The following is a 13,562-nucleotide window of genomic DNA, read 5'->3' as shown; positions in this document are numbered from 1 at the left end:
TCCTAGTTACCACATCGTATATAAGAGGTGAAATGCTAAAAATACCCTCATATAAATCTGATTGTAACATAACCTTATGAGCAGATTGGTAATTTTTTCTATCTCTTTTACCTATAAAATAAACCTTCAAAGGGCAGACAGAGAGGACCCTCTGAGGACTCATACACACAACTCCCTTCCTTTCACTCTCTCCTTTCTCTTAGCACTCGTGTTCTTCCTAAAGCTTGAACCCTGTTAAGAGAGGCCCTCATCGTGTTCTGTTCAAGACACATTTTCGTACCTCAACAATATTAAAGGAGATGAGCTCAGGCATTGTGCAGAGCAAACAAGTCATCGCCAAAGTCCGATCATCGGTGGAAGAGTTGAAGGCAACCAAGGAAGAACAGATAACTGAAAGGAGAAATTGAGCACGGCACATCGTCGTGATTCCGAATCGATTCTCTGGTGTTCTTGAGTTCATAGTTGGTAACACTTCGTGGCAACCGATAGAGATGCAACAACTGAGAACTGGATGAACTGCATGCGCATGGTTTTGTAAATTCGAATCGCTGCATACGTATAGCTGGCACGTCCAACGACATTGACAGCGTGTGATCTTACGGCGGCGCCTATGGCGAGGCTTGTGAAGAAGAAGAGAACAAGAAGGGAACTATGAAACTTAATTGCGTTCATCTGAATCTGATCACTGCTTAATTTCGTTTCTTTCTCGAGTTGGATTGTCTTTCGGTTGCGGAGGAAAAAAGGTTGCTGCAAGAAGACACCGAGTTCGCCACGAAGAGTGTATGCTATCACCGCATTTAAAATGCCCCATGCATGATTCCTAATCGCTCATCGGTATGCTTCTGTTCTAAATTCGTATCCACCTGGTTTCCTCGTAGCGAACTGTGCTTATGAGCTCGTCCTCTTGTGTGCATCCGTGCTCAGTGGCGGACGCATACACTTTTCTTCTTTCTCCTCCACCTTCACCTCCTCTTCCTCCTTTTCTTCTTCTTCCTCTTCTCTACCTTCACTTCTAATCTTCAAATGAGTTTCAGCCGGTAAAGGGAGCTGGAGCCCCTTCTAAGATCCGCCCCTGTCCGTGCTTCATGTCGATACGCCTGCGTATTCTTGAAAAAATGTCAGCCGCAGCAGCTGCATTATTTTGTGGTAGAACTACACCGAATGCTCATCACGGGGGTCTACTGTCATTTTACGATGCAACCGTGATTCTTGACTTGGTGACAATGATTGCTTCCTGAAACATCTGATCCTAGAAGCCGTCAGAAGAAGGGATTTGTGCCTAGGAACACACGAGACTTGGCAGAAACCATGGATAAGCTACCGTGGTGCACTTGCGGAATTATCGCCTGAACAAAATGTCTTTATTTAGACGAGCCTGAACAAAATGTCTAAACCTCTCAGAATGAATTGGAGCTGGCCCGGTAACAAAGTATCGCATGAATATGGACCGAGTCCAATTGGGCTTTCTTTTGTAGTGGTTGACGGTATGTACTGTTTGATTCTAATTTGGTAGATATAAATGTATATTCGTAGTCTGGTTTGACGGATGCAGGTTGTAGGTTAGTTTATTTATCAGTATTATAAAATTATTTTTATATGAATAACTAATTAGAATTTCAGCTTCTGCATCCGCTTATACAGGTGAACCCACTTGTTAGTATCACAAAAGCACTTTCATACGAATAACAAATCAGAATCTCAGCTCTCGCATCCGCTCATACGACCCCAAATTTAATTAATCAAACATAAACTTAGCTTAACATCTAGATAAATACAACCAATAAAACACTCTTCTTTTCAATAAATATAATTTTGCTCAATTTATTTCCCTTTTACCTACAGCGTATGTGAACAACCAATCAGAGACGAAGCTCCCACTAAGACAACTAAGACCATAACCCAGGTCACAACTCATGTTCTACCCTTAATTCTTTTGTACCTCCTATAAATCCTTGTATTTTGATAGGACTATGCCTAGACGTGTCCCGAATCTTAATCCAGGCCTAGCTTCACCCCTGCAACCAATCACACACATGACACAGGGCAAAGTACCAACCGCAGTTCGTTGAGAGGTGCTAGAACTGGGTGGCCATGCATAACTACGCCTAGTCTATAGGCAGTCAACCGGTAAATCAAGCCCTCCCGTTAGACAACGCTCAACAGTTTTATTCGGAAACGAAAATTTCGTTTCTTCCGGCGTTTCAATAATTTCTCTTTACGGTTTCAATTATGAAGAGATTTTTAAAATCACTCCCTTCAAAATAGGATTCTCTCTCATTTTCTTTTACGATTTCCTTCAAAGGGAAGCTATTGAAGATAAGAGAAAATAAAGAGAATGAGAACGAGAAAAGAAATCAAAAGGAGAATTAAATGAAGGGAATATGATTGTCGGAGAGTGAACTCCTGTCGCAGGGATCCCGAGAGACCCCTTTTTAGAGATTCGGCCGGGGGGATGATCCTGGAAAAACTTGTTTGGGAAATAAGCGGGAACGGAAATAAATGCGATGGCTGGCGGGAGACGATCACCCTAATGCAAGAAAAAGTGGGTACGCCGGGTTTTAGACAGGTTCGGGCCGCACGGAGGTGTAACACCCTACTCCTGTATGAGCACTATATTTATCCTTGAAGGGAATTCTTCAAGGAGGTATCTGGTTCTAAGGGGAGAGCTGTTTACAAAGAGCTTGAGGCTCTTATGTTCTAGCTTAACTTGAGCTGGGTCGAGTGTCTGTCGATCTATCTTTGGCCTGGTTCGTCGGAGATTGTTGGTCGTCTGGTGGTCGAAGGCCTTTTTTTCTTTTTTTTTAGTGTTCTCCATCCTTTCCTTTTATAGGCGCGCCGACCTCAACATATCCTGAATGGGAAAGAGGGGACGCGAATGCCAAGGTGCCACGGAGAAAGGCGTAATCATTTCATTTTGGCGAAGTGACAGGGGCGGTGGAGAAATGCGGCGCGCATTCGACCACCAGCCGTTGCGGAAGCCTCGGGGCGCCCTAAAAGGGGCCCACCGGTCAGCCCCAGAGGTGCCCAGTGCGCCCACCCTGTCTTGTTCTTCTGCCAGGGCAGGGTGGCAGGCGGAGTGCTTTGATTCTGGCAACGTTATCCCGAGGCACCTGGATGAAACGGGACGGGACCCGTGCATTTAATGGACCCACGGCCCCCTGCTAGTGCATGGCAGGGTCTGACACTGGGGCGTGGGCAGCTGAGAATGTCAGGATGTCAGACCGCGCGTGCCTATTAAATGCGGCATTGGGCCTTTGACTGGATGACACCCTGACGACGGGACCCTTCGGGTCGTTGAATGATCTTGCGCGAACCTTCGGGGCACCGAGTCCTCGGGGGCTGCCACGTGCAGCCCCGAACACTCTCTCCCGAGTACTGCGGTGGGACCTTCGGGGCACCGAGTCCTCGGGGGCTGCCACGTGCAGCCCCGAGCACTCTCTCCCGAGCACTTCGGTGGGACCTTCGGGGCACCAAGTCCTCGGGGGCTGCCACGTGCAGCCCAGAGCACTTTCTCCCGAGCACTTCGGTGGGACCTTCGGGGCACCGAGTCCTCGGGGGCTGCCACGTGCAGCCCCGAGCACTCTCTTCCGAGCACTTTGGTGGGGCCTTCGGGGAACCGAGTCCTCGGGGGCTGCCACGTGCAGCCCCGAGCACTCTCTCCCGAGCACTTCGGTCTTAGTATTTGGACCCTGCAGATCATCGGGGAACTAGGGTGCTCGGGAACCAGAGGCGGCGGCCCCGAGCACCTTCTCCCGGGACTTAGCGTTTTCTTACCTCGCAGGGTGGTGACATGTGGTGGATAGCCGGCCTGGCCTCGGGACTTAGGGACCCCTGGTTCTGAATACACTAACAGTAGCCCCCGGGCCCGTTGGTAGCCGATGGGACGGAGACTGCGAATGGGCCCTTCGTCGCGACCGAGGCCAAGGCTAGCGCGGACGCCATGTGGCAAGCTTTCGAGAGGTGGCCCTTGCGGACCTAGACCTCAAGTACGTTCCAACGGGAAAATGAGTGGATGCGTGTCCACACAACTTCCGAAGGGTATGATAACCATACGGGCGGCACGCGCGGTCGCCGCGCAGATCGAGGAAAATACGCCTGGCAACCGCTGACATCGCGCGATCGGCGGGAGATTCGTCTGACAGTTGCGTCGATCGAGGCGACGCTTCGCCGAGCGAACCGTCTGGGGCGGCAGTTTTCGAATTTTGAGATATAAAAGGGGGAACGGATCGGTCCGTTTCCCCTTTTTACGCTCTCTTGCACTTGCGCTCCTGCCTTCTTGGTGCTCCGAGGCCCTCAGGAAAATCCCAGGCGACCGGAGCATTCTCCCTTCTCCCTCTTCTCCACCAAAAAAACACCTTCCACCCTGTTGAGATGACGAGGGTTGGAGGAGGACGCCGGGATAGGACTTCGGACAGCATCTTGCCGGAGTCTCGTCTGAGGAACGAGGAGGCGGCGGATAAGATTAGGAAGCTGTTGGTACCGGAGGGTCAGGAAGGTGCCGTGGTGGTGAGGCCGGCGACTCTGACGCCGGCGACGACCGTCCCTGGGCGGATCGTTCTCTTCACCTCTTTCGTGGCGGCGGGGCTAGTGCCGCCGTTCTCCGCCTTCTTTCTGCAAGTTTTGGAGACGTACGGCATACAAATGGCGCACCTAAGCCCCAATTCCGTCGTGGCGTTGGCGGTCTTCGCGCATCTCTGCGAAATGTTCGTGGGGGTGATGCCGTCGGCGACGCTGCTTCGCCATTTCTTCGTTCTCCGGCCGGTGGGGAAGAAGAGGGGGCACTCCACGGCGGACGTCGCGGGGTGCTGCAACCTTCGGCTCCGGGAAGGCCTGGGGGATCATTACATTCCCCAGGTGCTGCGCAGCAAGTGGGAGGAGTGGCGGTGGGACTGGTTCTTCGTCGACATCGACCCCCACGAGCGCCTCGAATTGCCAGAGAGGGCGGCGGAACCTCGGCGATCGACGTGGGAGGCGCCGCCGCCAGAAGACGCGAGGCTGAAGCCGGTGCTGGAGCGCATCGTGGAGCTGCGCGAGTCCGGGCTGACCTCAGTCATGGTGGTTGTGGACTTTCTGCGTCGTCGGTTGGCACCCTTGCGAGAGCGGGCCCGACCAAGCTGGTTCTACACCGGGCCGGAGGACATCACCAGGACCCAGATTGGCGCGAGCTGGGATCTGGGGCAGGCGGAGCTGCGAGGGATGACCCGAGTGATCACCGGGACGGAGGACATGAGCCGGGCGGAGCTCCCGTGGCCGGAGATGGCGCTCTGCGCCAATCTCAACCGGGTGGCCATCATGGCGGGGCTGCCGGAGTTCGATGCCCAGGGGCCCGTGGACCGGCCACGAAGCCGGAGTCCCGAGGCCTCCGACCTCCCCGGCCTGGAGGAACTTCTTGGCGAGGAGGTCGCTGGTAGTTCGGCGCGGGCTGGCGACGGGGCTGCCGCAAGCAGCAGCCGCCGTGCCGGAGAGGAGGGCGCCACTGAAGTTGTTGAAGAGTTGGCGCCGGGAGACCGGGGAAAGCGACCCCGGGCCTTGATCCTAGTGCCGGATTCTCCGCCGTCGCCGACGGCAGCGGCGGCATTTCCGGTGCTGGAGCCGCGCCTGGTGCGGATGGGGCCTGCATCGACGCCTGCGACCTGTACGGCGGAGACCGAGACCCGTCCGGCGGCACCCGTGGTTCGCACGACGGCGCCCGTGGCCTGCGTAGTGGCTCAGCCGAGCCCCCAGCGGAAGAGGCGGCGGGAGGAGTCCGGACCGACGGCACCAGACCCGGACATCAGACTCCCAGCGGCCAAATGGCGGTATCGGTGAGTCTTCTTTCTTGCTTTTCCATGGGCATTTTCGGCCCGAACTAAGTTTTGACAACTTTCACTTGTCTCCCGCAGGCCAGCTGCAGGCGCTGCTGTGACGGAGAGAGAGCAGGCGCCGGAGCCAGAGCCGAGCCTGCCCGCTGCGACGGCGGAGGCCGGCATAGGATCGGCGGAGGTGCCAATCGACGTGGCGGCCCCTGGGAGAGAGGCGGAGGTGGCAGCCGAAAGAAGGGTGCCGGCGGAACCTACCCCGGGCGCGGAGAGCCCGGGGCGGATAACGGTGGAGGCGGATGTTCTGCCGGGGCCGGTGGACAGGGCGGCCGATGCGGGAACGCGGCCGCCGTCCGAGACCTTGGCTCCGGCGGAGCCTACCCCGGGCAGGCAGAGCCCGGGGCGGATGGCGGTGCAAGGCCCTGCGGAGAGCTCGTTCCCCCTGGAGGCACTCTGCGGAGAAGCCTGGGCCCCACCGGTGCCCGGTCAGCCCGCCGATCTTTTCCTGGCCGTCATTGAAGGCGTTCAAGTAGCGGTTGGGCGGCTGGGCGCAGTGGTGAACGCCAAGGAGGGGGAGCTCGAGGCCGAGCGCGCCCGCCTTGCACTGGAGAAGGCGCAGCTGGCGGGCGCCCAGGAGGAGGCCCGTGCGGCAGCCGCGCGGGAGCAGAAGCTCCTAGAAGACATCCGCGCGGAAGCCGCGCGGGAACGAGAAACTCTGAAGACCGCGCGGGCAGAAGCCGCGCGGGAACGAGAAGACGCCGCCCGCTTGGCCGAGGCGTCGAGGCAGCAAGCTGCCGAGGCCCTTGCCAGGATGGGGCAGGCGCAGGAGAGGGAGGTGGCAGTCGCAGCCCGGGAGCAGGCTGCGGAGGAGCGGCAAGCCGAGCTGACCCGCCGGGAGGGCGCGGCCGAGAAGACGCGCGCCGACCTCCAGCGCTGGGAAGACGACCTCCGGAAGATCAGAGAAGAAATCAAGCGCTGGGAAGAGGAAGTCTCCATCCGGGAAGTAGACAACGAGCTATCGGCGTCTGAACTCGGTGTCCGGGAGGATTCGGTGGTCCAGCAGGAGGATGTGCTGGCCCGGCGGGAGAATGAGCTGAGTCGCCGAGAGGGCGAAGCTGCTGCTGCGGTGGCCGCCGCGGCTACCAGGGCGGAAGAGAATGCGAAGCACGAGGCGGAACTGGCCGCCCGTGAGCACGCCTTGTCCGAGATGGTGGCCAAGGCGAAGCAGGCTGCCGTCCCCGCCGCAGCTGGCGGTTCTTCTGGTCCGGCCAGGGACCAGGGACTCGAGGCACAGCTACGGGCCGCCAAGGAGAAGCTCGAGACCGCCTTTGTCTCGCGGGTCAACCTTGAGCATATGCTGGAGGACATCCTCCGGCGGATGCGACGGGCCGTGGAGAAGGGTGGTCTCGGACGGCTTGTCGACGACAAGAAGGGCGACGGCCCCGCACGACAAGTGTTGGGGCTGCAGCAGGTCTGCGAGCGCCTCGAGACCCTGCCCTGGGCAGTTCAGGAACTTGCCGCCCGGGAGGGACGTGGCTTGGCACGTGCCGTGGCCGAGCACGTCCTGGCCTGCTACCGAAGCAGGGACCCGAACTTCCCATTGGAGCCGGCGCGGGAGGAAGTAGTCGAGGCTGAGGAGGAGGCCGCCCGGGCAGCGGTTAGGAGTACCGCCTCCGTGGTGGCGGCCGGCTTCAGGCGAGAGGTGCCGCCGCCGCCAGCCCCCGGGGACGACTCGGAGGATTCAGCCGACGCGGAGGATTCAGCCGACGCCTCTGCCGCCGACTAGGCCTTCTGTGCCCTCTTTTCTTTTGTTGTAGATGTAGGAGTGAATATTAGGAGTGAACCCTTAGAAAACGCCTTGTATATGCCTTGTGAATATAATGGCAGCTTTTCCTTGGGCTCGCAACTCCAATTTCTCTGTGTGTTTGATGTTTCTTCTGGTGCTCTGCCTGGAAGTCCCGGGGAGTACTCAGTCGGGCCGTTCCCGACCTTCCCATCCCCGAGAAATGAAGTTGTTCCGGTCGCTGGCGTTGGCGCAGCCAGCCCTCAAGCTCTCGCGAGTCCGCACTGCCTAGGTTAAGAAACGAAGACACAGACTCCCCTGCCCGGGAGATAGATCGATCCTGCTCGGAACACGCCGTGCCTAATGAACACTTTTTCACTTTGCGACCACTCAGTTAGTAGAAGGGAGACGTGTGCGGGCGAGAATGTGACCAAGAGTCCTCGCGGTCCGGTGCTGCCCGGGCTTGAAACAGGCCGGACCGAGCACTGACAGCCTGCCCCCGAGACCTGAGCTCCGGACTACCCGAGTAGCTCGAGCGATAGGATTACCCAGGGTACCCGAGGACTCGGTAGTGCTCGGGGTCCATAAAAGCAGACCGAACACCACGACGACCACGAAGGGCTTCGGTCAGACATTATCGTAAGCACGGTACTCCTTTCTACAAACCGCTATGTCGTTCTGGGAAAAAGTAGACACGCGGCAGGGTTTTTGCGTGCAAGGAGACCACCTCGCCGAACAGATTAAAGCGCGAGAGCCCCCGAGAATGACTCGGGAACATAAATTTACTGAAAGCAGACTTGTCTGAATATAACCACTCACCGAACAGCTGTTGGCCTTCCGGCCAACCGATCCAGGAGGGGTGTGCTTCCGAGCTCGGGGGCCCGGGGACTTGATTCTTTCAACGGAGCGCCCGAGGGCCCAGAGGCATACGAGGCTCCTAGGGTCGGGTGGCCTCGACCACCCAAGCCTAAGTGGTAGGACCACTCGAAGACCCTTGGGGCCGACCAGAGACCGGGGCATTGAAGCCCTCGCGGCCGAACTGCTTGTGATTGCCAGCCTGTGACTTGAGAGAGAATATAGAATTTCTTTGTCTGGCGCGCTCTGTTAGTGCGGTACTTGCTATAGACTGTTCTCGTTTTTGACCCGAGACCTCTCGAATATCCAAACCGGCGAACAAGAGCGGACAGAGGCATAACCTAGAGGTCCTATGGTTCGGTGGCGTCCGGGTATGACAGACCAGACCGAGCACCGAGAGCCCGCTCCGAGGGCCCGAGCTCCGGACTACTCGAGCAGCTCGAGCGATTGGATTACCCAGAGCACCCCGAAACTTGGTAGTGCCCGGGAGCCTGCCACGACACCGAACACCACAGCCTACCATGCCGGACGTAGGTCAGCGGCGACTGCTCGCATGCATACCGATTGGGATTCTTTTGTCACCGGGAAAAAAGAGAGAGCGAACTTTTTCTCGCACAACCGAGCTCCTCACCAGACATATTAAACATACGGAATCCAGAAAAAGTATTTTGATATAGCGATTGCTTATTGAAAAACTTAATGTGCAATATTTACAAGGTTGGGTGACATCGACTTACCCCACGGGGCGAAGCCTTCAGACTGCTCGGGCGGGGAGAAGCCCCCGGCCTTACTAACCTGAACCGCGAGCACGACCATCTACGGGTAGAAGCGTCGAAGATGCTCGATGTTCCACGGATTCGGGAGTGGCTGTCCTTCCTCCGTCGCCAACCTGAAAGAACCTGCCCGGGGGACCGCGATCACGGTGAAGGGACCTTCCCACACAGGGGACAACTTATTCATTCCTTCGCGCGACTGGATGCGTCGGAGAACTAGGTCCCCCACCTCGAGAGACCGGGCCCGGACATGGCGCAGATGATAACGCCGCAGACTCTGCTGGTACCGAGCCGCCCGGACAGCAGCACGCCGCCGGCGCTCCTCCAGGTAGTCTACGTCGTCGCGCCTTTGATGCTCCTGCTCACCCTCAGAGTATGCATGCACTCGAGGGGAGCCCAGAGTGAGCTCGGAGGGGAGGACTGCTTCGGCGCCGTAGACGAGGAAGAAAGGAGTCTCCCCGGTAGCGCGGCTTGGTGTAGTCCGATTGGCCCATAGCACGGCTGGCAGCTCGTCCACCCATCCCTTCCCGTGCTTAGCGAGCACGTTATAGGTCCGGGTTTTGAGGCCCTTTAGTATCTCCGCGTTGGCGCGCTCGACCTGCCCGTTACTCCGAGGATGAGCGACGGAAGCGAAGCAGAGCTTGATGCCGAGATCTTCGCAATAGTCGCCGAACAAGGCACTTGTGAACTGGGTGCCGTTGTCGGTGATGATTCGGTTCGGGACGCCAAAGCGGCTAGTGATGCCGCGGATAAACTGGAGCGCCGTGTTTTTGGTCACCTTGATGACTGGGACCGCCTCCGGCCACTTGGTGAATTTGTCGATAGCGACATATAGGTATGCATAGCCCCCGACTGCTCGGGAGAATGGACCCAGAATGTCCAAACCCCAGACCGCGAAAGACCATGACAGGGGAATGGTATGGAGAGCCTGAGCTGGCTGGTGAATCTGCCTTGCATGGAACTGGCATGCCCTGCAGCGCCGAACCAGCTCGGAAGCATCCTGGAGAGCTGTAGGCCAGTAGAAACCTTGCCGGAAGGCTTTCCCGACCAGCGTGCGGAACGATGAATGGCCACCGCACTCGCCCTCGTGGACCTCAGCGAGAAGATCGCCGCCTTCTGCCCGAGAGATGCATTTCAGGAGGATACCTCCTGCGCTACGTCGGTAGAGATCCCCATCTACAATGGCATAGCGTTTGGACTGCCGAGCAACCCTTTCGGCAGACGCCTCATCCTCGGGTAGGAACTTTTCTTTCAAGTACCCTCGGATGTCAGACATCCACGAGGCATCTTGAGAACATTCGGCGAGCACAGCGCACTCGTCGGACGGCGGCGCCCTGACGGGGCTTCCCACTGAGGGCACCGCCGGGGTCTCCTGAATTGAGTTCGAGGTTTCCCCTTCATCCTGTTCGGCAGGCAGGACGGAAGGCCGTGCGAGTCTTTCTTCAAAGACTCCGGCAGGGACGCGCGCACGTGATGAGGCCAGGCGAGAGAGCTCGTCGGCCGGAGCATTGTCGCGGCGAGAGATATGCCGCAATTCGAGGCCGTCGAAGCGTCTCTCGAGCTTTCTGACTGCAGCCACGTACGCCGCCATTTGAGGATCCGTGCACTGGTACTCCTTGGACACCTGGTTGACGACCAGCTGGGAGTCCCCTTTGACCAGGAGGCGACGAATCCCGAGCCCCACCGCAGCTCGGAGGCCGGCGATGAGACCTTCATACTCCGCCATATTGTTGGATGCGCGGAATTGCAACTGTACGACGTACCGGAGCTCTTCACCCGTTGGGGAGGTGAGAACCACTCCGGCCCCTGCGCCTTTCAGCGAGAGGGAGCCGTCGAAGTGCATGACCCAGTACCCGGGCGCGTCGTGCCCGGGATAGGCAGAAACCTCTTCTGGGACGACGCAGGGGACGGGCGTCCACTCTGCCAAGAAGTCGGAGAGTGCCTGGCTTTTAATTGCCTGGCGACTGACGAAGTGTAGGTCGAACTCCGCCAGCTCTACTGCCCATTTGACAACGCGCCCGGTGCCTTCCCGGTTCTGGAGAATGGGTCCCAGTGGATAAGTGGTAACCACCGAGACTTTGTGCGCCTGGAAGTAGTGGCGCAGCTTCCGGGAGGCGATGAGCACGGCATAGAGCAGCTTCTGAGCTTGGGGATACCTTGTCTTGGCCTCCCGGAGGACCTCGCTGACAAAGTACACCGGTCGCTGTACCCGGCGGGCCCGGATGGTGGCCCCACCCGGGGGGCTGCCACAGCCCCCAGGGTCGGCGGTATGGTCGAGGTTGGCCGGGCATTCGAGCTCGATTCCTTGGCTGGGAAGAGCAGTGTGCTCGGGCTCGACCCCTCGCTCCGGGGGAGCCACGAGGACAGGTGAGTGGTCGGGGGCCTCTGGGAGCTGGGACCCAGCACCCGGCCCTGAACACTCGTCTCGCTCCACCACCAATACTACGCTCACAACCTGAGGAGTGGCTGAAACGTAAAGCAGCAGGGGCTCACCTTGAGAAGGAGCCACCAACACGGGTGGCGAAGTAAGGTACTTCTTTAAGTCGCGGAAGGCCTGCTCGGCCTCCGGCGTCCAGTCAAAATGACCGGATTTCTTCAGAAGCTTGAAGAGGGGGAGCCCTCGTTCCCCGAGCTTGGAGATGAAGCGCCCGAGGGCGGCCATGCAGCCGGCGAGGCGCTGGACTTCCTTGAGTCGAACCGGGGGTCGCATCTGCTCGATGGCCCGGATCTTCTCTGGATTGACCTCGATCCCTCGGCCAGAGACCAAGAAACCAAGGAGCTTGCCCGCCGGCACCCCGAAGACACATTTCTCCGGGTTGAGCTTGAGGCGGGTAGAGCGGAGACTGTTGAAAGTCTCGGCAAGGTCCTCGAGCAGGGTGGCGCGGTCTTGGGTTTTGACCACGAGATCGTCGATGTAGGCCTCGACGTTGCGGCCAACCTGCGAGTTAAGAGTGATACGAATGGCGCGCTGGAAGGATGATCCAGCGTTGCGCAGGCCGAAAGGCATTGACATGTAGCAATAAGTCCCCACCGGGGTAGTAAAAGCAGTTTTTTCCTCGTCCCCTACGGCCATGCGAATCTGGTGATACCCAGAGTTTGCATCTAGGAAGCACAAAAGATCACATCCCGCAGTTGAATCTACGATTTGATCAATGCGAGGTAAGGGGAAGGGATCTTTAGGACAAGCCTTGTTAAGGTCGGTGTAGTCCACGCACATGCGAAGCTTGCCGTTGGCCTTCGGGACGATGACTGGGTTTGCTAGCCAGTCGGGGTGGAGGACTTCTCGGATGAATCCGGCGTCGAGGAGCTTGCGGACCTGCTCGCGGATAAACTCCTGGCGCTCTGGCGCCTGCCGCCGGACCTTCTGCTTCACCGGGCGGGCGTCCGGACGCACAGCCAAGTGATGCTCGATCACCTCCCTAGGGATCCCGGGCATGTCGGACGGTTGCCAGGCAAACACGTCCACGTTAGCCCGGAGGAAGGCGACGAGCGCGCTTTCCTATTTGCTGCCCAGGTCGCTGCCGATTCGGACAACCTGGGTAGCGCCTTCGCCCACCTCGACCTCCTTCGTTGGAACAGAGGTGTCGGCGGCGAGTCGGGGTCTGGATGAAGAGGGTCCCGGGCCCCCTGAAGAGCCATCAACCTAGGCCTGTGCTGAGACCAGAGCCATGTATGATTGTTCGGCGCAGGAGACGGCGCCGCGGGAGTCGGCGACCACGGAGATAGAGCCTGCGGGGCCGGGCATCTTAACCGTAAGGTATGCATAATGCACGGCCATCATGAACTTGGCAAGCGCCGGACGCCCGAGGATGGCGTTGTAGGGGAGAGGGAGCTCCGCAACATCGAAGAGGACGCACTCCGTGTGGAAGTTGTCCCGGCTCCCAAATGTGACAGGCAACTCAACCTGCCCGAGGGGTAGGGAGTGCCCGGGAGTTACTCCACAGAAAGGGAGTGACGGCTTTAGGCGTCGGGAAGATACTTGCAGCTTCTCAAAAGCCTCCTTGGAGAGGAGGTTGAGGCCGGCACCACCGTCGATCAGCACTCTGCCGACCTTAACATTGCAGATAGTGGGAGACACAACCAGAGGTAGCCGTCCCACGGCTGCAGTACTGACGGGGTGATCTGCCATGCTGAACGTGATCGGAGCATCCGACCACCTCAGGGGTCTTGTGGCCTCCTCGCTCGGGGTTGCCGAGCACACTTCGCGCCGCATGACCTTGATGCCACGGCGCGAGCAGGGTGTGTAAGCGCCCCCGTCGATGAAGGCAACCGCATGCTCGGGCTCCTGGAAACCGAGCTCGGCGTTGTTGGGGACGACCTCGGCATCGCCTCCTCCGTGGGACTCGTCGCGCT

Source organism: Phragmites australis, chromosome 1 (assembly GCF_958298935.1).
Source record: "Phragmites australis chromosome 1, lpPhrAust1.1, whole genome shotgun sequence".
NCBI classification, from domain to species: Eukaryota; Viridiplantae; Streptophyta; class Magnoliopsida; order Poales; family Poaceae; genus Phragmites; species Phragmites australis.
Note: the sequence above shows the minus strand (reverse complement) of the source record.